Source organism: Schistocerca nitens, chromosome 6 (genome assembly GCF_023898315.1).
Source record: "Schistocerca nitens isolate TAMUIC-IGC-003100 chromosome 6, iqSchNite1.1, whole genome shotgun sequence".
Lineage (NCBI taxonomy): Eukaryota > Metazoa > Arthropoda > Insecta > Orthoptera > Acrididae > Schistocerca > Schistocerca nitens.
The window spans coordinates 292,926,322-292,953,503 of record NC_064619.1 but is presented as its reverse complement, the minus strand read 5'-3'; the positions used below and the strand labels follow the sequence as shown (position 1 = coordinate 292,953,503).

Below are 27,182 nucleotides of genomic sequence, written 5' to 3'. Positions count from 1 at the left end.
GATCAATTCTGAGAAAACGACGGTCAAAGTGTTCGAAGTAGTTTATGTCCCTTTTAGCCAGTAAACAGTACACACTTTTGCGCCCCATGTTCGAAACCCGGTTATTACTTTCATCAATGTTTTTCTTTGTCTAACCATGTCCGCAGGAGATTACTCAAATGGTTCAAATGGCTCTGAGCACTATGCGACTTAACTTCTGAGGTCATCAGTCGCCTTGAACTTAGAAATAATTAAACCTAACTAACCTAAGCACATCACACACATCCATGCCCGAGGCAGGATTCGAACCTGCGACCGTAGCGGTCGCTCGGCTCCAGATTGCAGCGCCTAGAACCGCACGGACACTCCGGCCGGCGCAGGAGATTACCACACGAACGTTCCCCAGTGCATATAGAAACAACGTTGTCCTTATTCATCCACTAATTTTATGTCTGGTGAACGGATTAAAAAATGTAATGAATGAGAAAATTCAAATTGTTTTCTGTGAAATTCTTGCAGTGTATCTTCATTCACAATCAGCTGCAAGCGTCCGTTTTCGGTAAAACGATCCATTACTCGTGGTCCGCCGCGAAATCATTGCCAACGCCTGAAATCTTCAGCAATGTTGGTTCAAAAATGGCTCTGAGCACTATGGGACTTAACTGCTGAGGTCATCAGTACACTAGAAGTAAGAACTACTGAAACCTAACTAAGCTAAGCATTTAACACACATCCACGCCCGAGGCAGGATTCGCGCGGTTTCAGACTTTATCACCTAGAACCGCTCGGCCACTCCGGCTTCAGCAATGTTAACGACGTTTCTTTCCAGAGGGAGATTCGTACGCCAAAATTTCACTACGGCAAAACTGCCTTCGCGCGATACTCGTTGTGTTTGGAATTCCTGTTTGGGAAGTTTCTACGATAGATATCATCGAAGGGAATGCACCAAATCTTCCTGAAGCCCGGCCGGAGTGGCCGTGCGTTTCTAGGCGCTACAGTCTGGAACCGAGCGACCGCTACGGTCGCAGGTTCGAATCCTGCCTCGGGCATGGATGTGTGTGATGTCCTTAGGTTAGTTAGGTTTAATTAGTTCTAAGTTCTAGGGGACTGATGACCTCAGAAGTTAAGTCGCGTAGTGCTCAGAGCCAATTTTTTCTTCCTAAAGAATGGACGTGATAATATGATTTAAGAGCGAATGTAAAAGTTGATATAAAAATGCAATATGAGAATTTAAAAAGATTGTAACCCATTAAACTGCCATACACATACATACAGTATATAAGAAATTTATGTTACTTACTGGGAAACCCAGTCGTAATTTTATAGTTAACATGATATCCTGATATTCCCTAACTTGATAAGAAGCATTCGTGTAGTAACCCTCAACGGACATAATAGGTAAGTGGAAAAGTAAACAGAAAAATAAATAAAGACAAGAATCATGTTTCGAGGATGAGAAACAAAAGTGGAGAGCGCGACGATAGCCACTGTGCCACTATTTTGGATGACAGTATCGCCCGCTAAAAGGCATCTAAATTCTGTCGCCGTCTTTGACCGTAGTCTTCTCAGAAACTGTCGAGTATCTACGGATAAGACATGACACATGTTTTCTTATTTTGACTCCTATTCCACTCAGCAAAGTTTCTAGGAAATCGCGTTATGGCACTTGCTGTGTTCTCTTGTGTTGCTAGATGTCGCGGGGTATCCCGATTTTTACGGGTGTCGTGACCTGACCTGCATAGGGATAGTATCGTACCAAGAGGATAGTCTACCTACGAATGCATGAATATCAGGACTGGAAAACGTTCTAAGTGCCATTTTTTTACAGAACGCGTTTTCAGTGCTGTTGTGTTCTCCGTATTTCTAGAGTTGATTCTGGAGCCAAAACGCAGAGAATCTCTTACAAACGTGTGTTAGTAGATGGGGCATGGTCTTTGTCCCAAGCTATCCTTTCCCCCTCTGGAGTTCCGAAAATTTAATGCTAGCAATACCAAGGCATTAACCTTAACGTGCGTTGTCAAACGGCTGTACATTATGGCTATCCTAAAAATAATTAAAAAATGAAATTCTTCAGTTGTTGTTGAATTTCAGTAATAGCACTGTTTTAAATGGTTACAGATATGTTAAGTAGGATCCAGAAACCGAAAATACCTTTTAGCATACCCTTAGTAACATCAACATACTTTCAGTAACATGTACTGCCAACTTTATGACCTAAAAAAAAACTAAACTCTTCCCAACAGACCATGAAGGCCCATCGGTACTGACCTGCTGCCGTGTCGTCCTCAGTTCATAGGCGTCACTGGATGCGGATATGGAGGGGCATTTGGTCAGCACACCTCTCTCCCGGCCGGATATCAGTTTCCGAGACCTGAGCCGCTACTTCTCAATCAAGTAGCCCCTCAGTTTGCCTCACAAGGGCTGAGTGCACCCCGCTTGCCAACAGCGCTCGGCAGACCGGATGGTCACCCAACCAAGTGCTAGCCCAGCCCGACCGCGCTTAACTTCAGTGATCTGACAGGAACCGGTGTTACCACTGCAGCAAGACCGTTGGCCAACTTGATGAACACAAGAGAAAATTTTAAAAACTTGGATGTCGTTAATTGTTATCGATTTTTACTCTCAACATAGCTTTTAAGAAACCTGGAAGCATTGAAGACATTCAGACAATTCACTGGGAAAGTTACATCTGCAGCTGAAAGTTAAATTTTTGGGTTTAGTTTAACCGAAAACGTTTGAAACGTATATGAAGTGTGGTAGGAGAATGGACTACAAAAAATAAATATTTTATTCCAAAATTCAAAAATTCATAATATAAAGTAACTAATTACATTACAATATTTTCAAAAGGTGGGATAGAGTAACCCCCCCCCCCTTCCCTCTTTTATTGTGAGGATTAAAAGAAATGACGTCTCTCCTTTGGTAGCTAGAGCTCTACTAGTTAAATGCCTAATGCTGTATTTCTGTACTTGTTCTGGGTGGTTATAATTAAAAGTGAAGCTACTCACTAGAGGTCCTGTGTGGACTGTAATTATCGTATGGCAGAGAAACTTGGTTGATAGACTAAAGCGAAAATATGGAACCGATTTAGGCTGGAAAAAATTAGTTCTAATTTTGGCTACCAGGTGCAAATGTGACACTGGACATAATCTTGTCGATCTCTGATGCTCATACTCAACAAACTGTGCAAGTAGCAGTTAACAGTACAATCAACATCACTCACTTGTTTGACATTTTCTGCCCACATCCCGTTTCTTATCCATTACTTACGAAAACATTTCTCTATGTCTTTCTTGCATTCACAGCGCCGGATTTGCACCTGGTGGCCAAAATTGGAACTAATTTTTTTCCGGATTAAATCGGTTCCATATTAACGCATTACATTATTTACTAAGTTTCGCTGGCATGCAATAATTACAGCCCACACTGGACGGCTGTCAGTAGCAACACTTCAGTTATGATCACCAAGTACTATCACAAATAATGGTGCCTCAGTATTAATAGCATTTAGCAAAGAAAAATTATATTTCTTGTTGTTCACAATGCTTGTTGAAAAAAAACAGCCAACAACTAATGTAAATAACACCAAACGTAAAATAAACGTTAACAGCCATCTGAAGACTATCCTGTCAGTTAGCAACAGGTCACGGCGCTTTTTGTGTAAATAAAATGGCATTATTGACAGCGGTTCGTTACTGTTTTGTCGTTTGCAACAATCAACAAGTAGAATCTTTCTTATTGGCAGCTAGAACCAGTCAGTAGCACATTCTGAATAAACTATTTGTTTTCTAATTCGTTTCATTATTTTTTTCCGTTGATGCAATGAGCACCTCCATTCTGTGCTATCATGATAGCCTCTTAATTTTATGTATACAAATCAGTTATGCACAAACGGCAATACATTTTTTTTCATTCTCTTGAAAAAAATAGATTTGGCACTTTGAACATTTTCCATTCCCATTCCTGGTTGGCGTTTCAGTTTGGTGACTGAGTTTAGAGTCACATAAGTCAATCCACACTAGTGACTGCCATAAGCAATTTTCTGAATTTTGTACTGTTTTCGTTGTTGTGAGACATGAAGTTGTGTTTCATGCATCATTTGTAAATATTTAGAGTTCTACACATTTTAGTGCTGAACAATAATTTAATCCTTTTCAGAAGATATTGTTATTTCTTAAGTTACAGAGTGTTAAGGTAAGTAAAATTGTCTATATGTTTAAAAGTAGATACGTAACATGACGACGGTTAAGCCACACGCCATCGTTCTTGAGCTATCTTGCACCTTGAAACGAAAGAAAGTCTTTTACCACGGAACAAGCGATATTTACAAATAAAGGGAAGTTCTTTAACGCCTTACCAACGTTACTTCGAAAGTAGAAATTTTTGTTGGTGTCAGTAGCTTCTACTTCAAAATGTATTTGACTTTTAACTGGTTTTTGATAATACTTCTGCTAATTCTATTACATTTACTGCTGTTGGTTTGTGGTGACGTACCGGTAATAATGTAATAGATATGTGTCCTCGGTGTCTTTCGCAGTGGGATCCTTCAGTAGAATCTTCTCTATTTACAAGCCACATCATTTCGAATAAAACACGCGAGCTTTCGACAGTTGTCTCCACCATCGTCACCAGGAGTTGAAATCAGTGATTTCAACTCCTGATTGCGATGGCGGAGACAGCTGTCGAAAGGACGAATATTTTATTCCAAAAGGCACGGCTTAGAAACTGGGAAGATTTTATTGAAGGTAACAGGTACGTTATTACATACAGTACTGGCAAGATTTTCTCCGTTGCAGCACTTAAATTTCAGTAAAATATTACTTTCTAGGTACGTGACTATGTAGTAATATGAAGCATTTTCTTACATTTGCAAAAACTTATTTTCGCGAGAAATTTCTCTAAGTTGGGAAAAAAGAGTGTAGTAAACAAAAGGCGAATCCTATCAGCTAAAAATGTAATTAAAATATATTAAGCTTCTATTACTGGGCTGGCCAGAGGAGAAAGTCTGAAATGTTCTATGGTGTAACACACTTTCCTCTGTATTATGCCTCGGCTTCTGTAAATAGCTAACAATTCTAAATAGAATGCGTATTGACTTAAGAAACGGTCTACAACATGAAAGTTCCGAAGCGGGAAATCCGAACGCGTCGATGGCAGTAACCAGGAAAGTACGCAGCGCACCACGAGGTCGCGATCAGCCAATGAAATAAAGGTATTCGTCAGCGCACGCCCGAGCTCTACGTTTCGAAAGCACTCACACGCGTATGATCCGGTGTTGTATTACTAATACAACTGCTACGACTGTATTTCAACTTGTCCCTCCTCTTGTTTACTGAAACGTTTCGACTTCTCTTAGGACTTTTATTCCATAGCGGGGACCGCATTACCGCCCTCCCACTTGTTCGTTTCTTGCTTTCGTTTGTTGTGAGGAACAAAACGCGAGAGACAGGTGCAATCAGACTGTGAGCCATTGTTGGTCTCACACCGCTGTTCGATCCCTGACGGGCACTGTGCCCTTTGATGTTCTTTTGTTTTATAAAGTACGCACTCGTACTCCGTGAAACGTAAATTCCCTCAGGGTTATCCTGACCTGATGGATGTGATGGTCGGCGATATAGCACCGGACCCCAAGCGTTATTTAAAGTGAAACCTTCATCCCTGTTTATAAGGTTTTCGGAAATATTTATTTCGATAGATATCTTAATTATGGTGCCTCAGAAACTTGGAGGTTGCACCATGATACACTGATCTCATCGTATTTCATTTCATGATTATATTCGAGGCAGTGCTCGGCGACAGCTGATTCGCATGGTTGTTTTAGTCGGATGTATTGCTGATGTGTGCGAAGACGCACATAACAATGAATTTCCTTGCTATATTAAAAATTAGAACGGTAAAAGGTCTTGGCGTTGCTGCTCTTGCCTTTTTTTGTAATGTATTATGTTTTCACAGACTTGGAAATAGCAAGAATTCTGATCAATATTCGCCGTTGAGCCGTGACATTGACGAGTTTCATCTTCTTCTGTGAGCAATTACAAGGCACAAGACATTCACACTCGGCTAACACGTGTAAACACAGTTGTCATGGGCTAAAAAGCTTTCTAAATTCGCGATGTTGTACACTGAAAGATTAATATAGTTTCAAGATATTTGAGTGTGTTACACTAACAATTTCCCGAAATGGAAACTAAGGAGTGCCTATATTTTGCTAGTTAGTGAAGATGCACCGGTTTGCCAACTTTGTTCACAACTTAGTAGTAACAAGAAATTCTTACGTAATGGTTGAAAATTTATCTGTTTTTTATGTTCAGACCTTTAGGTCTATGTCCTGCCGACTTTTAATCACCATTGCCTAAGTTCGGATTTTCCATCAACTGGATCTACGAACACTAGCTCTACTGGACCACGCCAAGTACTGTGAGAAAATATCGATGCGAAACACAGGGGATCGTAACAGGGCAATTCAAAATTAATAGAGAAAGGCCGGATAGTGTGAGTCACGTAACCTTTCCGAAGTTACAGATTTTCTTCAGGCTTTACTCGAACATTCTTCATACTAAACAATCCTATAATAGTCTATTTAATAGAATTATAAAACCAATGTCATAAGAATATGTTCGTTGTTTTTTTAATATTTTTTCCGCACTTTGCATTTTTGTCGTTTACATTTTCATAGGGTTTTATTGGAGCTGATACTGTAACGTGTAAAAAAGTTTGAACTGGATCGTAAATGGTTATAAATCTGAACTTGTTCTTCAAGTCACCTAATTTGTCAAAGAATCTGTCGACTTGCTCCTTCCTGAAACGTGGTGCTCATTGCAGCGCATCGAGTCTGTTATCCTGGACTTTGTAAACTAAAAGTCTCTATCTGCTTTCATTTTTTTGTGTTTATTTTTAGTTGTTCCGCATATTTGTATATTAGATTTCAGAACTCGTGATTACTCAAAGGCATGAACTGGCTATGTAAATTTCTGTCATGGTCGTACGATACTGTTCTCTGTCCATCACTGAATGTTCTCGGAAAAATACTTATTTCCTACAACAGGTTTGACGGTCACCTCTTTCTTTTCCTGTAAAGCTTTAATTCTCTCGTGTAATATTTCCCATTCGCTTTTCTGATTGACATTCCAATGTCTGGTTTCTTCTACGATTTCCTTCGCAGTATTTTCATCCCATTTATGTTCTGACTTCTCTCTCTTTGTCTGTTAATGAAAAGAAGGATTAGGTTTTTTTGCTATCTGTTTTGTCCGGTACAGTGCGACATTGCTTTGTCCGGCACAACTTGAACGTACCGCTTTGATATTTTACCATTCCCATTGTTAATAATTCGGTTGAAGATTGTCACAAACTCCAATTTACATAGTAATAGGAGTTGTGTCTATAGAGACAATAAAAGAATAATAGTGCTTACTTGCAATCAAAATACAACACTCTTAAGTTGATATACAGAAAACTAGAACATAACTTCTTACCACTCAGGAAGGCATTTACGTTCTGATTCAAAATGACGTTATGGTCTTGTTCCACCGCAGATCCACAATCAAATACATGCAGTCACGGCACTCTCTGGTGTAAAATTTGTCACCGTTTGACGGCTGGAGCGGCACTAGGGCTCCAAGAGATGAGAAAGCAGACACTCACATGCATCGGAAGGACAATGTTCCGTTTTTAGTTATTTTATAATTGAATAACGAAATCGTCATGTTTTTGCGTTCCATGCGTTAGTAAATTACCAAGAGACAAAAAATTATCGTGAAATACATTTAAAGACAGCTGAAACGCACTGATTCAATATCATAAGCTACAATTTATTCATGAAGAAATACTTGCAAATATGAGAATATTTAGAGCTTATTCTGCTGCAAATGAGAGAATGTAAACAGACCTTTCTTGCATGAGAAGCGTATTTTCTCTCTTGACGTCTGTTTTATTATCAAGGCAATTTCTTTGACACTTAAAACGTTTCGTACGTAGTCTAATGATTCGCCCATTCTTATACTTCACTCGACTTTCTAATACACTAATAATTTTGTAAATATAATTACTTGTACTTCAAAAGAGAATGTTTTGAAGATTCTTGTAGTTTATTGGGAGAAGTTTAGAAAAGAGTGGTTCACCTGTAAAGGAGACCGCATATAGGACGCTGGTGTGAACTGTTCTTGAGTACTCCTCTAGTGTTTGGGATCCGTACCAGGTCGGATTGAAGGAAGACATCGAAGCAATTCAGAGGCAGGCTGCTAGGTTTGTTGCCGGCAGGTTCGAACCACACGTAGGTGTTACGGAGATGCTTCGGGAGCTAAAATGGGAATCCGTCGAGGGAAGGCGACGTTCTTTTCAAGAAACACTATGGAGAAAATTTAGAGAATCGGGATTTGAAGCTGACTGTTCAAAATGGTTCAAATGGCTCTGAGCGCTATGGGACTTAACTTCTGAGGTCATCAGTCCCCTAGACTTAGAACTACTTAAACCTAACTAACCTAAGGACATCAGACACATCCATGCCTGAGGCAGGATTCGAACGTGCGACCGTAGCAGTCGCGCAGTTCCAGACTGAAGCGCCTAGAACCGCTCGACCACCGAGGCCGGCAAAGCTGACTGTTGAACGATTCTATTGCCGGCAACATACATTGCGCGTAAGGACCACGAAGATAAGATAGGATAAATTAGGGCTCATACAAAAGCACACAGACAATCGTTTTTCTCTCGCTCTATTTGCAACTGGAACAGGAAACGAAATAACAAGTGGTACAGGGTACCCACCGATGCGCACCGTACTGTGTCTTGCGGAGTATCTATGTAGATCTAGAAGTAGATGAATATGTTTTTAGCTCAGATTTAGCAACACTTGTGCAATTGGTTTCTCATGCATTGGGAAACAATTTTATTGCTTTTGATGATTATGACATCTGCGTTGTCTTCCCTTAGGATGGAGCTGTGGTGTCCTATTTGGCACGTTAAATAACGTAGGTATTACATTTCATATGTTCGACATTCACTGATTTGACTGAAACTTGAGCGAACAAAACTTCGCTTCGTTGGGTAGATATACGACGTCTTTCTGCAGAAGGTCCTGTCTTCTGGTGCTTATCTGCAACTTGTTGTTATTAAAAGAAACCGTTATTATTCAGTAAATGTCTGTAAATTTCAAGAGATTCGTAAATGAACTGACCTGTAATGTACCGTTTCGTACACTACTGGCCATTAAAATTTTAACACCACGAAGATGACGTGCTACAGACGCGAAATTTAACCGACCGGAAGAAGGTGCTGTGATATGCAAATGATTAGCTTTTCAGAGCATTCACACAAGGCTGGCGCCGATGGCGACACCTACAGCGTGCTCACATGACGAAAGTTTCCAACAGATTTCTCATACACAAACAACAGATGACCGGCGTTGCCTGGTGGAACGTTGTTGTGATGCCTCGTGTAAGGAGGAGAAATGCGTACCATCACTTTGATAAAGGTCGCATTGTAGTCTATAGCGATTGCGGTTTATCGTATCGGGATATTGCTGCTCACCTTGGTCGAGTTCCAATGACTGTTAGCAGAATATGGAATCGATGGGTTCAGGAGAGTAATATGGAACGCCGTGCTGGATCCCAACGGTCTCGTATCACTAGCAGTCGAGATGACAGGCTTCTTATCCGCATGACTGTAACGGATTGGGCAGCCACGTCTCGATCCCTGAGTCAACAGAAGGGGACGTTTGCAAGACAACAACCATCTTCACGAACAGTTTGACGACGTTTGCAGCAGCATGGACTATCAGCTCGGAGACCATGGCTGCGGTTACCCTTGACGCTGCATCACAGACAGGAGCGCCTGCGATGGTGTACTCAACGACGAATATGGGTGCACGAATGGCAGAACGTCATTTTTTCGGATGAATCCAGGTTCTGTTTACAGCATCATGATGGTCGCATCCGTGTTTGGCGACATCTCGGTGAACGCACATTGGAGGCGTGAATTCGTCATCACCATACTGGCGTATCACCCGGCGTAATGGTATGGGGTGCCGTTGGTTACACGTCTCGGTCACCTCTTGTTCGCATTGATGGCACCTTGAACAGTGACGTTACATTTCAAATGTGTTACGACCCGTGGCTCTACCCTACATTTCAGCTGGATAATGCACGACCGCATGTTGCAGGTCCTGTACGGGCCTTTCTGGATACAGAAAATGTTTGACTGCTGCCCTGGTCAACACATTCTCCAGATCTCTCACCAATTGAAAATGTCTGGTCAATGGTGTCCGAGCACCTGGCTCGTCACAATACGCCAGTCACTACTCTTGATGAACTGTGGTATCTTGTTGAAGCTGCATGGGCAGCTGTACCTGTACACGCCATCCAAGCTCTGTTTGGCTCAATGCCCAGGCGAATCAAGGCCGTTATTACGACCACGGTTGGTTGTTTTGGGTACTGATTTCTCAGGATCTATGCACCCAAATTGCGTGAATATGTAATCACATTTCAGTTCTAGTATAATATATTAGTCCAATGAATACCCGTTTATCATCTGCATTTCTTCTTGGTGTAGCAATTTTAATGGCCAGTAGTGTAACTGCCACAGTTCCTAAGAAACCAAATAACAACAAATGTGGTGTCATATTTTAGTTATCGTCGATTGTTATGTCACTACATACACTCCCTATCGTAGAAACTGCGTTGCGCCGGCCGGAGTGGCCAAGCGGTTCTAGGCGCTACAGTTCGGAACCGCGCGACCGCTACGGTCGCGGGTTCGAATCCTGCCTCGGGCATGGATGTGTGTGATGTCCTTAGGTTAGTTAGGTTTAAGTAGTTCTAAGTTCTAGGGGACTTATGACCTCAGCAGTTAAGTCCCATAGTGCTCAGAGCCATTTGAACCATTTTTGAAACTGCGTTGCAAATTATTATTGACGTTAGTACCCGCACTCATCCGATATTGTATTCAGAAGTGTCGCTTCGGGCGCTGCTATCGTTGTGGGTAAAAAAAAGAGACGCAGTGTCGCGACTGCTACGTCAGACTGTGGTAGTTCAGACTACCTTGGCGCAACACGTGCCTCAGTGGCGGAGGCGTTTACAAACAGCTCTTGCTCGTAACATTCCGCTGTCCGATACCACCCGACCTTACAAACGGCCGTAAATATTTAATGCATAGCGAGCATCGATAAGAATTACAGATAATCTGAATATTAATTAAAAGCTTCGATCATTGTGCTGCAAGCGCAGTGAATGGGTATGTCGGTTACCACACTTTTAAATAAAGGTTTTCCGAGCCATTGGAACGGTCATATTTGACATAACGACGCAGTGTTCTGCTTTTTCCCACCTAGATCTCCGGTCCTGACACCCAATGATTTGTTGTTTTTTACTGTTATTTTTATTTTTATGTGGAAGATTTTATGTACGTTCCTACTATGACGAAAACAGTCCCAGAATTCAAAATTCCCATTTCTAAAGCATTCAAGTCGGTGGTTCCACATATGCTTCAGAACATAAGGCATGAAATGGGTTATCGCTTCGATGTTGTCGGTGTGACCAAGGGGAGTAATATGGAACACCTATAAAGCATGTAAAAAGAATTAACTTCTTTATATTTAATTTCCTTTTATATTCTATGTGTTTCTGACAGACGTATCGCTATGCTTTAAACAGTTAGTTATTCCTATATTCATTTTGAATCGCCCTCTGTTTTTCCGTGTTAAAAGAATTTTACTGTAGGCCTTGACAATAAACGAATGGGAACACAAAGAAACTGCACCTCGGTCATGCAGTCAAACATCTTTAGTTGAAGGTTTGTGTGAGTAATCAAGGACTACCTTTAGTGTAAACAACATATCCTTAGGAGTACTGTAGTACATATGTATCCATTTTGAAAATGACAAAACATTACTGCAATTACTGTTCTGCTAACTTATATTCTCCATATATTAGTAGCATCTATACTTTCGCTTCGCTGCTGTACACTATGCTCACACAAACCTTCAAGTGAATGTTGTTGACTGAATTACAGGTGTGCATTTTTCTTGTTTTTCTATTTGTCTGCTGTCAGCTCCAACAAGCGGACGAGTTACGTGCTAGCACAGGAGAGCCGAAACCAGTTGTGTCTTACGTTTTTAATAATGCCATTTTATGTGAGTGATACATTGCAATACTTTCAGAACAGGTCTTGAGGAAAGGTACTGGATTACCATTCAAAAAGTGAAAGGTACTTTTTAAAAAAGATGTATTACTGCTGGTATCTTCGGAGCGAACGAAGTTACAAGAGAAGTAGTAACGCTGGTTAATGTCCTCCTGGTAGCAAAACATCATCTGTTTGATACATTTTTTATTGTAAATAAAAAGGTATTTAGTGTGGTCAAGATATATGGGACATCTTGTATCCCAACGTGCAACTAAATCTACTAAATGGAAACTGTAAGGCCGAATAAACGATAGGGTAGCATATGGGGCGCAGCTTGAAACAGCTAACCAAACTTCATATCCAATAACTTCTGAACTATACGCATAACAAAATGTCAAAAACTACTGCAAAAATGCAAGTTAACTGTAGAAACATCAAGTGGACGACAAATAACGATTTACAAAAAAATGGTTCAAATGGCTCTGAGCACTATGGGACTCAACTGCTGTGGTCATAAGTCCCCTAGAACTTAGAACTACTTAAACCTAACTAACCTAAGGACACCACACACATCCATGCCCGAGGCAGGATTCGAACCTGCAACCGTAGCAGTCGCACGGTTCCGGACTGCGCGCCTAGAACCGCGAGACCACCGCGGCCGGCAACGATTTACAAGCAACTGTATGTTTGAAATGTAACGGATGAGAACTGGACAAGGTATCTGTGGAAAATTGCAAATGGAAATGACGTCGCCATCCTCAAAGGCCGCTGAGAAGCTAATGCAGGTCGGCGGCTCGGTGAATGTGTTCCAAGGCGGCGCGGTGCAGCGCGCGCAGCCAAGTGCCCCCTGTGGAAAACCTTGGGGCCCTGCGCCCTCGCTGCTGGAGCCGTTTCCACCCAGGTACCACCCACTTGGCCCACTTCATTCCATTTCGGTTCTGCGTTTCGGCTACCGTATGTCCCTCGTCCTTGCCACCTCAGTTCATCTTCATGTTTTTAAAGGGACGTACTGCAAATGGAGTGCAATGCATCTTATGGAAATGAGCATATTCTATTCTAAATGGATCTGCTTTAAGTGTACACTGATGCAGTTGAGCCTCTGGCGCCTTAACATGCCAGTAGAGTTTAGTCCACGTGACATTTCACTCTACCGCGGCTACACGTAACCTCTCGGAAGGGGAGAAGGGGTTTCGTTTATTTAGTTGTCTCTGCGTGGTCCGCTTTATTCCCGCTCTTCCTTGTAAAAATGTGTGCGTGAGTGAGCGCGAACGTGAAAGTATTTTGGAGATGCCTCCAGTAGGGACAGAGTTTACAGAGATGTGAGTTTGTATTACCAACCCAACTTCGCAGGTGGAGCGAGCGTCAGGCTAGAACATCGCAGTAACACCTCTGGCATTCCTCTCCCACTACTGGTCATAGTGTGAACGGTCCAAACAAGGTCTCCTTCCAGCACTTCTGCACTGGGCTCCGTAGGTATAGGACACTTATAACAACCATCCACTTGTATATGAATGCAAGTACTGGTCTGTTTAAATTAACGGTTAATTTAATTTATTCCAGTCGCCGTGGTCACGCAAGTGTTTCGCGATCGTTTTTATTTTCACTTTCTCGCTCAATTTCGCATGTTTGTGTGGGCTTGAAATGGCATCCTTTGTTCTTGTGGTCGAACGACAGGATGTGTTATTCTCTTATAAAATATTAAAGGATCCTTTATTTATTGGAAATAATGAGAATCTGGAACTTGAGCCTACTACGTACGCATATCAAATGCCACCAGCGTGGATCTGTGTGCTCAGTCACATTATAAGGTAGGTCATCGTTCGTAAAATGACTACCCGTTTGCATGGAAAAGTCTTTCCAGTTGCTGATTTTCGTGTTTCCTTCCCCTTTTTCATAATGATTGCAGAGACACCTCCCCAAGCTGTCTGGCACTATTAATCGCTCTCTGGTCATTTGATTAATAGTAGATCAATGAGTAAACATTGCTGAGCTTCTAAATGTGTTCGTATGTGAGTGATCTCAGAGATCTACATTTCCCTTATTATGTAGTCGCTATAGTAGGGCTGTGGTAATTCGTGTGTCCTCATTTGCTGTATCCATTTACTGCACCCATGTACCTATTAAGATACCATTTACGGAAATTTTGACCTTAGAATTCAGACAATAATTAATCAAAGTGTAAGTTTTATTGTGTTCGTGTTTCCTTATCTGAGTGACAGTATGCGTGGTGTAACTTTATATACTATTTGGAATGATTAAGGAAGTGTCCTAAATTGTGGCCGAGCGGTTCTAGGCGCTTCAGTCCGGAACCGCGCTGCTGCTGCGGTCGCAGGTTCGAATCCTGCCTCGGGTATGGATGTGTGTGATGTCCTTAGGTTAGTTAGGTTTAAGTAGTTCTATGTCTAGGGGACTGATGACCTGAGATGTCCCACAGTGCTTAGAACCATTTTTTGTTCTAAATTCTGATTAGAGTGTCGCTAGTACGCCATCAGCTAGAAGTGCCTTAATTACACTTCTTTTGAATGTAAACATTACGTGTGTAAATTTCATCAAATATGTGAAATTTAATAACTGTACACTGAGTAAGAAACTATTTTACTGAGCAAGGTGGCACAGTCGCTAGCACACTCGGCTCGCATTCGGGAGGACGACGGTTCAGTCCGCGTCCGGCCATCCTGATTTAGGTTTTCCGTGATTTCCCTAAATAGCTCCAGATAAATGCCGGGATGCTTCCTTTGAAAGGGCACGGCCGACTACCTTCCCCATCCTTCCCCAATCCGATGACACCGATGACCTCGCTGTCTGGTCTCCTCCCGCAAACAACCCAGCCCCCTCTCCAAACTATTTAAATGATTAATAATCTAATGTAAAGATTAAGTATCTTTGATATAATGAATAAGCTCCTCATCAACAATCAAAAATTGCAATGGTCAACTGTCTCAGATCGATACGCTGTTAGGAAGTACTGTTTCTGGGTTATGTGAAAAATGTAGTAATGAATACAGTTTCCTATTTCTTTCCCTCAGTGTCTGTCTTGGCCCTATAGTTGATTCTTACCTACGCAATGGAGAACGTATCCTGACCCTGTAGCTGCGTGGTGAGCGCGACAGAATGTTAATCCTAAGGGCCCGGGTTCGATTCTCGGCAGGGTTGGAGATTTTCTCCGCTCAGGGACTGGGTGTTGTGTTGTCCTACTCATCATCATTTCATCCCCATCGACGCGCAAGTCGCCGAAGTGGCGTCAAATCGACAGACTTGCACCAGGCGAACGGTCCACCCGACGGGAAGCCCTAGTCACACGTCTTTCACATTTTAATGGAAAACGTTTCTCTCCTTTAATGAGTGATTTAAAACGTTCAGCTGCATGGGCCTCAAAGAAATCGCTGTGTGACTGAAAGCATTAAAATTTATTTTAAGTGCTTGCTGATAAGGACACGTACGTAGTCTAGAATGTAGCTAACTGAATATGCAGTAATGCAATTTGTGTCAGTAAAGTTATGTTAAATTATACTTTCAAAATATCGGAGGAAGTATAAAAGAACAGATGGTAAATAAACGAAAAAAATGTTCCAAATTCAAATTATATTGAGTGTGTTAACCACACTTATTTTGAATCACATTAAAGTGAAAACTACACATTAATGCGACCACAGCCTGTGTTCGACATCAGCGTCCAATAAACACTCAGAGACGTCAGGTAGCAGGACTAGAAGTGGAGCGTTATAGAGCGTTTCGGGATGGGGGGGGGGGGGGGACATGGAAAACAGTACCGTCGTTGCCTTAATGCGGAAACGGAGCGTTTTGTCTGACGACCAAAACGGCATGATATCATTGGCATCTGGGCCAACGGTGGAAGCATTTCCAAAACGGCTAAATTTGTAGTCAATTCGCATGCCACCGTGGTTAAAGAATACTGCGGATGGGAAAATGGCGTATTCAAAATTGGCGACGATGCAACTGTGGCGAATCACAGGCCATGGATTACTGAACGGGCGAAGAGACATGCAACAGGTGAGCAGCTGATCGCCCAGATGAATCGAAAGGCTACCAACAGTGTCTCCTCAACAAATGTTCAGCGAACGTCGTTGTGCATGGGCCTCAGAAGCAGCGCCTTGTTCATGTACACATGCTGAATGCAGTTCATCGGCGACAAAGGCTGGAATTTGCACGCCAATACCGCAAATGGACGTGGACTGTTTGGCTATAGATGGCCTTTTCCGAAGAATCACAGTTCATGCTCCATCGGACTGACGGCTCTTAGCGTGTAGGCGTGAAACACCTGAAAGCAAACTCCCTGCATGCGTTATGGTATGGGGAGTGTGTCTGTGGCATTCCTTGCGTGATGTCATTCTGGAATATCTTGTCAACGGGGATAGCGATATTCCAGCTGAGCTCCGAATGGAATGTAGCGTTCGCAAGAGTACGTCAACAGCGCTCTGATATGAAAGTGGTAAAGGCAGCGTATGGAATAGACAGACAGTACCAAGACGCGATGACAGGGTCCTCCAACACGCCAAGATTCCTCCCCACCACTATCTGCTACACCACTTCTGGGGGCCCGCGACTGATTCAGCCGTAGCAGACGAGCCGGATGAGGGTGCAGTCCAGCGGCTATAAAGATACGAACACAACATGAACGTGACACTTAATCTGAAGATGAAGAGGAGGAAACTAGTCGAAACTTGGCCGCAGGACGGCGCCTTGACTCGGTTGATCACCCAGAAGACTTCACCGTAAAAAAAGTAACTTTCAGTGGATATGTGATATAATCATAAGAACCCTGGAAAGGAAAGTGTGGAAAGGCAGAAAAATTTAATTTCGTGAAGTAATGGTAGTTTCCATCTTGTTAGACAAAGCTAAATGTTACAATTCATGAAAGAAATATCTGAGGCAGTTGGGAACATCAGACGTTTCTCAGATCTTTTAAACACTGTAGTGGAGACGGTGAAATCAGGAGCAACTATATGACGGCAGAATTAGGCCTGAAATCGGTAACAGATGAAGTTGTGCAGAGCAGAAAAGACTGAAGCGAAGATGTTGTGCTAAAGTCGCTGACCAGGAGCCCAAGGCAAGCATTTCCTGATAAATCTGTGCAGAGAAAATCAGTGTACAGACAAAGGGTAAGATCACTAAGGAGGAACATGCCTTTCGTAGCCTAAACTTGGAAGACGAGAAGTAAGACGATTAACAGTGACAGTAACAATAATAACAATCTGATCTACATATTTTATTGTTCATCAGGGTTTCTGCTGACCTGTGTAGGTTCTATCACGAAATCATTTTCAGATCTGTCCCCTACAATGTTAATGTGCCAATAAATAAAGCGTCAAGTAAAATCTGTAATCCTTACCCTTAACAAGTGTTATGCTTAGTTTTCTTACATGTTAATAGGTACGGCTGTAGAGGATAGATGGGAAGTTGATTTGGTAATGTAACTGAAACCAGTATACGACTACTAACGAACAGTACAACTTCATACGACTAGACAGTTATTCCACTGATCAGGTAATCTTGTAACAGTTTTCATATTGTAAGCCAATATGCGACCATCTGAAGATGAGTGTCTGATCAACCAAACTGGTCATACTTGCATAAACTTTCGGTAGAAATGAAAATTTGTATTGAACAATACAATTCTTTTGTTGGCCAAACGATCACGGTGCTCTCAAGAATAATTTCTGTTTTCATAAATATTGTAACGAGGGTATCATTTTCCTCTTCTACTTCAAAAATGTACCGTCGGCTCGAAAGGCGCAACAAAATATGCAGATGAGTCGAAATAATAGCGCACATTCTTGTTCAGCAAATGGCAAATTCTGCTTTGGTATCAGTGATCGTTGTTTGCGAGTGCGATGTCTACATAAATATGGTTGTCTGCCAGGCAGTGATATACAAAAGCCTTGCAGTAAGGAGGCATAGCCTATGATGAGTCCACACCTGTGGTCTTTATTGATAGAACACCAAAAAATGGTACTTACTGCTCACTAAGTTTCTGTTTCTCGAAGGTCAGCGAGGCATGCTCTTCCAGTAGGATTAAGCCAGTGCACCCACTCTTCGTCTCACCCGCGCACACTCTAAGACTTTAGGTGCCTTCCGTGAATAGCGCGAGCACGAAACCGTCCACAACTAGTAATGTGTAAAATATTATGGAAATGCATCTGATCTAGTCTGTATAGTCGGCAATGTTCATTAGCAACTGAGCTTACAGATGGTACTGGAGTCGTACATTATCTTCCAAGGTGACATCTGAGATCTCAATGGGGGTCAACATCATACTTGATTGCACGTGTGTTTCGTATTGTAGCTAGAGCAAGCTATGGAAGACACTGAACATATTGCAAGAATAGTCAGTCATCAGATGGGAGACACTCTTGTTAGTGATCTTACAGTCTCTACAAAAAATTTTATAATTTTTGAATAAAACTACAGATGTTGATATCTCCGTGAAGCGATTAGAAACAAGGACAGAAGTCGATAGTGATACCTGTCCCAGAACTCAGACACTCCTCACACTGTATGTCTCAAAATCAACCTTCAAAAGACCAAAGTCGTGAGCCCTGTCACTATTACGATTTTCATCGAAAAGCATGCTCTGAAATCAGCAAATTAATGCATTTATTTGAGACATAAAGTCCAACTAGGAAAAATAGCCACACAGCAGAGATCACTCGAGTGATTTGGGTACACTGGATAGCTTTCTGGAAACTTCGTTACAGTACCCGCAAAAAATTATCTCTATAAATTTAAAGACGAGTGTTTATGACACATGCGTCCTGCCAATAACAATACACGGGCTCGAAACAATGGCAGAAAAAACACTTCAAATCGGCCTATGATCTGTCAAAGGCAATAGCAAGAGCAATGCTTGGATAGAGTCTCAGAGACTTGATCAAGGACCAAGAGATAAGGAGAAGAACGAGGGGGCTATGACGTTATTGGGTGGGTACGGAGATGAAGCGTTGAGGAGGACACAGTGCTAGATTCACATTCAAATAGACCAAAATACTGATGCAGGGTCGTCTGAAGGACTCGAAGAGAAGTGTCGGAAGTCCTCTGGCGAGATGGGGAGATGACATACAATCTGAATCCAGACAGCCAAGCAAAGGTGGACATGGAAATGTCTGGAAGAGGCCTACGTCTGGAATGGATATCTAGAGGCTGAAGAAGAACAAGATAATACCTGTCAGTAAATCAGTGGTAGGAGTGCTATTTTCTTTCGCTCTCGTAGATGTTTTGCCTTATTTCAATTAGAAACTGGGAGAACATGTTACCAGTTATCAGAGGTATGAAATTAGATTTGAAAATTATTGAAATCGTGTGCAGTTCATATGTTCATATGACATGTTAGGAGCTTTATGGAGCTCTGGTTAAAATCTGAGAAGGTAGCTGGTAGGTTAAGCTCGAGTTCTTATACAATACCTGATTTATTTATTTCTTCGGCTCATCCGGTACCAGATTTATACCTACCTTCTGGGTCAAGACATACCTACATTTGTACTCTGCCGACAACTAATAAAAGCACCGATATTTTGTAAGTAAACAGTCGAAAATTAAATGCGAAGGTTGTATGGAAAGTTAACCTTCGGTGCTGTGTTGTACTTTTAGGAGTGCAGGTAGCGGAGTAATTGTAGCTTAGCTGTAACGCCCGCCTCGGTACGAATCTGGCTGTGCTGCGAAATGGCTGCAGAACTTCAGTTTTCACAGTAACTGCAAAGGCCCCTAGACACGCGCCAACCCACCAACAGGCCTATCAGTTTCGTATGCAGCCTATACACGTCCCGACCGACTTTACACAACGATTACGGCGCCTCAGAGACAAAAGACGAACTTTTGTCTTACAGGTGTCACGACAGCGCTTCACACAGCATAATTTGTTGTGTGAATTGGCGGAGTCGATCGGATCGCTTGAAGTGTGTGGGCTGTCGGGTGGTCTTACCAAACCGACCGCCGTACAAAAAAAGCTGCTCGGTCGGTTGATCAAAGCGCCTACACACGTTCAGTTTGTCTGTTGGTCGGTTGTTGCGTGTGTAGGGCCATTAAATCAAAATGGTCGTTATCGTCGAAAGTCCTGCTGCCTTGGAAATAAATACTGTAATTCGTTTTCTGTGAGCGAAAAACATCAAAGCTATAGATATTCATGGCAAAGTTTTTGCTATGTGTATATGAGCCGTAGCATTGTAAGAAAGTCATGACGTTCCATTCGGGAAGGTCCAAAGTACGTCCCTGTTCAAGAAGAAAATAGACGATCAACTGAAGTGACAAATGAACTTCTTGCAAAGGTTAATGACAGAATCAAAGAAAACGACGGTTCACGATTGCAGAATTACTAATCAGTTTCGCCTCAGATGTCATGGAAATGGTTTTACAGACGTATGACTAAGAAGCTTGGTTGGTTGGTTGGGTGATACTGCGGAGAAGACCAAACAGGGAGGTCACCGGTTCCACCTGGTTAGGGAAGGATGTGGAAGGAAGTCGGTCGCGCACTTTCAAAGGAACCTCCCGGCATGCGCCTGCAGCGATTTAGGGAAATCACGGAAAACCTGAATCTGGATCCCCGGAGATAAGCTTGGTTATCATAAATTTTGTGCACGATGGGCGCTAATGCTCCTGGCATGTCCACAACATGAAAAGGGTGGGAACTGCATTAACGTTTCTGATGAATTACGATGCAGACGGACAGGAATTATTCAATCACATATTGATAGGGAATGAAACCTGGACTGTGTAGATCACCGGGGAGAAAAAGCCTATCGACCGAGTGGGGCCGCACTAGCTCGCCACGTGAGCCTTTAAAGTGCCGCCAAACATCTTCGAACGCGAAAATTTGTGATAGAAAGAGAATACTCCTTGTTGGTTTCACTGAAAGAAGCACTACGACAAACACTGAAAGTCTCTGATGTATTGTCAACAGACTGAGAAGAACCATCCTGAACAATAGGCGTGGCATGTTTAGTTCTAGTAATGTTTTTAGGTACTCAAACAAACATTACGAAACAATTCCAGCTGGGCATTGTGTGATTATTCTTCGTACAGTCCTATTTTGTCACCCATTGATTTTCAGTTGTTTCTGAAGACGAAAAAATGGTCAGGGTCAAGGCTGTTTGAAGATGACGATTTAGAGGAGAGTGTCAGAGCAAAGTTTATCTCACCGACAGCAGAATTTTACGACGTGAGCATAGAAAATCCTTTGCTTCATATGACAAATGCGTTAATGTAGGAGGCAACTATGTAGAGAAATCTATGACAGGTGTAGCTTATAAGTTACATATTATAAAAGTAGCTTCTAATTACTGGTACTTTGTTATGAGTTAACATAACCTACTTTCCGAATAACGCAATAACTACTTGCCTTGAAATTTTTTCTACGGTGATAAGTGATGGTTCAAATTGTTGAAATGGCTCTGAGCACTATGGGACATAACTTCTGAGGTCATCAGTCCCCCAGAACTTAGAACTACTTAAACCTAACTAACCTAAGGACATCACACACATCCATGCCCGAGGCACGATCCGAACCTGCGACCGTAGTGGTCGCGCGGTTCCAGACTGTAGCGCCTAGAACCGCTCGGCCACTCCGGCCGGCGATAAGTGATGGTTATCACGACTACAGATGTTCTGATTGCAAGATTTCTTTGGAAATCACCTAGACGAAAACATTTCTTTTCACACCCCTTACTAGAAAGAACTAAGTAAGACTCTGTTGAGCTGTTATGGTCCCTGGAGAAAAATTTTAGGCGCTTCGTGTTCAGCAAATGTATTGATGCGTACTAGTATTTTTACATTCAGAATATCTGCAGAAAGGGTACAAAAGTACGTTGAACATAATTTTTTTAAAGGAATTACCAAATATAAATTAACACATGGTGAGAAGAACATAAATCAAAAGAAGTTAGGGAGCTTCATAGGCACATTGGTAACGAATATCAGAGTACGGTTGAATGAGAAAATATGACGTTACGTACAAAGTAACAAACGTGGCCACACGGTGGCATGAATAGTAGCTCAGGTTAGCGCTGAAAATGTTCGACAAAACAAACAGAGACGCAAAATTACGTAAAAACAGAGCGTACCAAATAGGACTTAATACAGTGAAGACCATAAAATTAAGTGTTACAATTTATGAAAAACGAGAAATTACAATAAGCACAAAAACAATAGGGGTGGAGGAGAAAAAAAATGATAGATGGGTGACACAGTAGTCACGTGTCATATTACATAAAAAAGGAAATACACATAAATTACATTTTACAAAATCGAAAATTTACTAAACTGACCTGCTGAAACAGAGTACGTATGGCTAAAATTAAGAATGGGAAGAGGAGGTGAATAGAGGTGCTAACTGACAAACTTTATTTATTACATATATTCACAACAGCGAACAACATAATACAGTGCATAATCAAAATAAATAAAATTTTAATAATAAATAAAGGGAATAAAAAGGAAAAAAACGCATAAAACTTTGAATTCCATAAAATGATGACATGCCTCTTACATGACTGTATGTCATACCTGAAATTTCCGTCATCTCTCTGTGTACTATAAAATAATACCAGTTGCGGGATGATTTCTTAAAAAAAATAAAACATTCGCTTACCTTCCAAATACCTGGCCTATCACAGCTTGTGCTCCGTGTGATGTTATGCACGAAGAAAAAAGAGAAAGAGATTTATCTTCCTTTCCTTTCCTTTCCTTATGTAGCGAAGCAGGACTAACGCCGTCCACCTCTTCCCCCCCCCCCCCCCCCTGTCTATCACCCCGCCCTCCACTCCTACTTGCGGATCTGCAACGGCAAAGTGCGACATTAGCGAATGAGGTCAAGGAACGTTACTGGGCTGCATTGGTATCACAAGCGAAACCAGCACAGGGAGGTACTTCGAAGACGAGGAACGTCTGTTGTAGAAGCACAACACTGAGACATACCAGAAGAAGTGTCTGCCTCTAGAGGTCGCTTTTTTATAAGGCATCCTTGACTCCTGTGTACTCGGTCTCCTGCAACAACTCCGCCGCGGGTGTCACGACAGCTGTGGAAACTTTGCGAAGGTCGTTGCGCAAACAAGCTTCCCGCACTCGGTGCTCACGACTGACCTTCAAGCAACACAAGGGATCTTGTTCGATACATACGAGAAACACTCAACACATACATGTACCTACAACAAACAGTATCTATTATCTCTTTCCTCCTTCGTTATTTCTTGAACATTTTCATTTCATACTTCATTTATCGGGTCATTGCAACTGGAACACTTATTTTGTTGGCCCGTGTTTGCCTAAAACAATATGGCAGCTAGAAGTTCGCCTTGATGCACTCACTTTATGTTTGGTTGGTTCAAATGGTTCTGAGCACTATGAGACTTAACTTCTTTGGTCATCAGTCCCCTAGAACTTAGAACTATTTAAACCTAACTAACCTAAGGACATCACACACATCCATGCCTGAGGCAGGATTCGAACCTGCGACCGTAGCGGTCGCGCGGTTCCAGACTGTAGCGTCTAGAACCGCATGACCTTTATGTTTGTTTAATTCACTTAAATATTGTTGGTGAAATACCGCAATCATCACTGGATCTGTTTCTCCTAAAACATGGAAAACTAGCAGTATTACTATACAATTTAAATTAAAACATTATAATATTTGTAATGTTTGCTTCAAGATATAAGTGTGAATAGTTCCACAGCACGTTTTTACGTTACACTGGAGTGACCCCAAGTCATGAGACGGCGATATGTACATTTACATACTGCGGTAGTTTCGCGTATACTACGTATAGAACGGCAGTATATTGGCGGAGCTGTCCATTGTAATCAGACGATTTACGAGATAAGGATTCCGATGTGATTATGGCCGCACGGGGGACGGGGATTAACAGACTTTGAACGCGAAATTGTAGTTGGATCTAGATACATGGAAAATTCCATTTTGGAAATCGTTAGGCCATTCAATATTTCGAGAGCCACAGTGTCAAGACAGTCCCGAGACTATCAAATTGCAGGCATTAGCTCTCACCATGGCCAACGCAGTGGCCGATGGCCTTCACTTAATGACCGAGAGCAGCAACGTTTGCGTGGAGTTGTCAGTGCTAACAAACAAGAAACACTACTTTGAATAAACGCAGATATCAATGTGGAACGTACGAACTTATCCGTTACGACAGTGTGGCGAAATTGGGCGTTATTGAGTTAAAGCTGCAGACGACCTACGGGAGTGCCTCTGTAAACACCACGACATCGCCTGCAGCGCCTTTCCTGCGCTTGTTATATCGGTTGGATGCTAGACTGCTGGGAAACCGTGGTCTTACTAGACGAATCCAGATTTCAGTTGGTAAGAGCAGGTGGTACGGTTCGAGTGTGATGCAGACTCCACGAAACCATAGAGCCAAGTTGTCAAAAAAGCGTTGTGGAAGCTTATGATGCCTCCATATTGGTTTAGGCTATGTTTACATGGATCATTGATTGGAAGTGGTGATGTTCGGCTAATTAGAGACCATAGGCGACGTGTTCTTAAAACACGGTGACATTTTTATAGATGATTGGTTTGAAGAACATTGTGGACAGTTCGAGAGAATTGTTTGGGCACCCATCGAACATTTATGGAACATAATGGGAAGGTCACTTGGTGCCCAAAATGCTGTACCGGCAGCACTTTCGGAATTATGGACGGTTATAGCCGCAGTATGGCTTCGTTTTTCTGCAGGGGCTTTTATAACAGACATTTTCAAATCGCGGAAGTTACCAAGCTGGATAAATGAGCCTCTGCGGTAGACAGTGTTTGACACAGCTAGAAGTTGCCAAGGCTTTGATTAACGCCAGTGCTATTAGATTATAATTCAGTAGCTAGAACTGATATAGCGCAAGCATCTAAAACGGTCTTACCTACCTATAGCAGTGATTACCAACGTGCAGGCAGCCATCCCATGAGGTGTAAAATTAAATTTTCTCACGGATGAAAACAAGAGGTTAGATTTTGTTTCAGTTAGGAAACCAAATTATTTTTAAAATATTATTACTGTTAATACTATTTCATAAGACTGTAATACTGTTTACACAAGTAACTACATGTTTCTCGATATTAACACTGAAGCACGTCACGATTTGTTGGAGTTTACAGTTTGTGAAACAGATGCATGAACAACATCTTCCTCACATAGTCCACATTACACTCATACTTTGTTCTTTGTACCATGCATCTGTGATATTGAAGCTGAGAAATATGTGTCACATACGCTTAAGTTTCTCATGAAAATTACTTTTCCGAGTTGCATGGCCATAAGTTGGTTCATTATTCACTTCGCAACAGATACACAAACTAACTGACAGCACAACACAACAGTAACAATGTAATGGCTACTACAGTGCTGTAGGGCCTACATATTATTATTATTATTAAATTATTATTATTAGTGGCAGTGATCCGACAAAAAGCATTTGCAGCCTGGTCTTCCAATTTTTATCAGTTCAAAAGTAAAGAGATAATTAATCAAGTGATTTACGAACAATATGTGGAGTCCATGCATTTCAACTTAGTTGATATTAAATGGATGTGCACAGGCTCAGTGAAGCGTGTGCCACTAGGGGCACGAGTAGTGAAACAAGTGTCTACCCCCAATGTGGGTAGTTAGCTTTCTTTTCTGTGAAGGAGTTCTCGGCAGCACTCACAATGCATTGAGAATTACTTCATCATTATATAAAAGAAGATTATTAGAGACAATGAATATTAATTGTCCCACTGATTCATTACTTCATGGTTAATTAAAACACCTGTAAACGCTACAACTCATTTTTCTTTCGTCATTTTAAAAATAAAAGTGTTCAAAGAAAATTCTTCATGTTAGCTCATCATAGAGGGTGCAGTTCTACAATCTGGAGAGTAGGTACGAGATACAGGTGGGGAGGAAGAAAATCAGATGTGGATCAGTACATTTGGAGTATCGTATAATTTGTGCTCAGCGATATTACTGTGAGTGAGTGTTATTGCTGTAGGCACCAGAAGCATCAAAACCTTTTGGAATGCTTGGAACAGACGTTCAATCGTAGGCACTTAGTAACCTGATTCGTATTAACAATAATAGATAACTTTTCTCAACGTGTGGAGAAGGTTGATATGCCCAATTAGCAGGCATTTCTAGTTACATAAGCAATGGTTAACAACTGGCTGTTGAAGTTTAATGTGCCAAGTATGAGTGTTACAAGGCACAAATTTCATGCTGGCCAGTGGCAGAAAGGAACAGGTACAAAGACCAGTTAAAAAAGTATTAAGTTGTGAACGCACGTCACTGTGAACAGGATATATACTTAATGGATTAAGAAATCGTTCATGAGGCAGAATCGTACCAACATACCATCGGTTGACCATAACGCAGATCATGGTAATATGCACTCTGAGCGTAGAGAAAGAACTGAAAGAGTTGAAAACGAATGAAGCACAAGATCCGTATAGAATCCCTATTCGGTGTTACAAAGAGTACGCTATTTGCATTGACCTTACTCAACTTGCATTTATCGCGAATTTCTTGTCCAGAGTAAAGTCCAAAGCGACTGGAAATAAGTGAAAATGACTCCTCTGTGTAATAAAGATAAAAGAACGGACCCGCAGATCAATTTATTTAACACTTGTATGCTGCAGAATTCTTAACATACTCTCATTTTGAATATAATGAATTTCCTTAAGACGGAAGACGTCTGTCTACAAGTCAGCATGGATTCAAAAGTATTACTTGGGCTAAGCTCAGCTTGCCCTTTTCTCACACGATATGCTGTGAACCATGTTATGAAGGGCAGTAGGCAGGTTCCATATTCCTAGATTTCCGAAAGCATTTGGCGCAGTTCAGACTGTTAACTAAGGTACGAGCGTACGGAATAGATTACCAGTTATATGAGCGGCTCGCAGACTTCTGAAGTAACAACCAGTACGTTGTCCTTGACGGCGAGTGTTCGTCAGAGATAAGGGTATCGTCAGGAGTGCCCCAGGGCAGTGTGGTAGAATAGCTGTTATTTTGCATGTACATAAGTGTTCTGGTGTACAAGGTGAGCAGCATTCTGTGGGTGTTTACTGATGAAGCTGTGTTATGCGGGAAGGTGTCGTCTTTGAGTGACTT

At 41.8% G+C, this 27,182-nt stretch overlaps 1 protein-coding gene across 1 annotated transcript in view; it reads left to right on the top strand.

Moving 5' to 3' along the window:
- Positions 1-27,182, top strand: part of LOC126263328 (cytochrome P450 4C1-like) — a 120,617-nt gene that overhangs the window by 7,696 nt on the left and 85,739 nt on the right. The window lies entirely within an intron of this gene.